We start from the raw sequence: 2205 nt of genomic DNA on the forward strand, positions 1-2205 counted from the left end.
CTGGCTAATTTTTTTCTCTCTATATATATTTTTAGTTGTCCAGATAATTTCTTTCTATTTTTAGTAGAGACGGGTCTCGCTCTTGCTCAGGCTTGTCTCGAACTCCTGACCTTGAGCGATCCACCCGCCTCGACCTCCCAGAGTGCTAGGATTACAGACGTGAGCCACCACGCCTGGCCTGGGCTAATTTCTTATAGCCATGGGTGGCTGTCTGTTCAAGGTGGGCGCTCTTTGATCAGCTCTCATCCTGTAGTTTGTAGCAGACCTGTCTTGCTTTACAAGGCAAATCCAAACCTTTAGAACTGAGAATCACGGCGCCTTGTGGGATTCAGCCGCTACTGTCTTTCAGAGATGCTCTCCTGAGGTGAAACAGCTTTTGATATGCAAACTAAAATGTTCACGTATTCCTTCAGGGCAAAGCTCTTCGAAACTCCTAGACTTTTCCTGTCTCCAATATATTTATATTAATTCATGGAGCAACATCTCCCCCCTTTTTTTTTAGAAATAAGTTGATGAAGTTGCACAGACATCACAGCGAGGCATTGGTCTCCAGATTCTTGTCTTCCTCAGAGTTTTCTCCAGACTATAAATAAGCACAAGCAAATGATTAAAATAATGCCAAAAGTTACTATAGTGAAACTCCCATAGATTTTAAAATGAGAAAATGGATCAGGTGACTCCAGACCAGATGAGATGCCATTAATAACGTCAGCCTCAGAGAGAAAATTAAGTTTGTGACTGAAGGTACTTAATATCTCTTGTTGCAAATTTCCAATCTCTTCAGTCAGATTTCCTTTATTAAGTAGATGTTTTTTAATTTTTTCCCAAGGAAATTGAGTTTGATTGTATATATGAGGTGTAACACAAAATTGAGTGATATTCCAATCACAACGGAGTCTAAGTTGTTTTTGTAGACTTACAACTTGGTCTCCTAGTAAGGTGACTGCTTCTTGTAAGTCAGCCACTTGGGTAGCTAATTTGCTGTCAATCTGATTTTGGGTAGACCATAGTTGATTTGATTCATGATGCCAATTTTGAACAAATTTAGTGGTCTGAACAGTCTGGTGCAGTTTTAGAATGTCTAGTCGAAGAAAAAGAAGAGACAGTTAGAGGGAATAACCAGGCTTTAGTCTTATCCTTTGAAAACTCTTGGCCAGGGCCTCAGTCGTCTGTGGTGGCATTTTCTGCTTTTTCCCCTCAGATCTCCACTCTGGGCTTGATTCTTCTGCTTGGAATCCAGACTGTTTGTCTGTCATCTGTCAAAACACAAGCAAAAACCTCGCCCCACACCTTCGCCCATCCTTCTTTCCATTTACTTTCTATATCATCTTTCCACCAGATAGGCTGGTGAGGGAAAGAGTCTGGTTGTTGACTCCCATTCCAATGTTTCTCTACTGCTGTTAAATTGTCTTTACGAATATTCAAAAAATTTAGAGTAAATAAGGCTTGATTTAGTCTATCTCTGGCGGACCGTATACCTTCCCCTTTTTCTTTAAATTGTTACAGCAGAGATGACTGGGAATAGACCGACATGCACACAGAAATATTGGCAAAAACAGGTTTATACGCCAGAGGGCTCAGATGGGGATTTTTCCCTCCAAATTCTGAGCACCAGACAAAGAGCATTGCAGTCTTTTATACACTCTGCTTAAGGGGGAGGGGCACGGTTACAACAGGATTAACTTTAGTGAGGCAGAGTCCTAAGCTATTTTACAGCCTGGTACACTAATTGCTACAGGTGATTTATGAGGGGAAAGTTCACAGGTGAGGAGGGGCCTCAGATAAGGAATGCAAAGGACAAAGCCCAGTAGTGGAATTTTCCATGTTAGTGGAATTTTCCAATTTTTCACTTCATTCTCCCCCTTTGATGCCCCTATATATATATCATGAGGCATTTGCCCTCATGTGTCTATTATAGGGCATCATCCTTTAATGGGGGATAGCTTTGTAAGGCCATTATATGAGCTGTTGTATTTTTAGGTTACAGTTGTTTCTAAGAATTTTATAATTGTGCTTAGTAGGCATGGGCCTACAGTGACAAGGAGAAAAACAATTATTAAAGGTCCTGCCAGGGGCAGGAGCTATGAAGTCCATTGGCCCAGATTGAGCCCCCAAGTTTGTTCTAGTTTTCTAATTTTTTCTGGACTCTTTTTTTTTAACTTTTAGATGTCATTATTATAGACTGGTTTATATAGTAGCAACATT

This window comes from Propithecus coquereli, unplaced genomic scaffold (assembly GCF_000956105.1).
Source record: "Propithecus coquereli isolate 6110/MARCELLA unplaced genomic scaffold, Pcoq_1.0 Scaffold1141, whole genome shotgun sequence".
Lineage (NCBI taxonomy): Eukaryota > Metazoa > Chordata > Mammalia > Primates > Indriidae > Propithecus > Propithecus coquereli.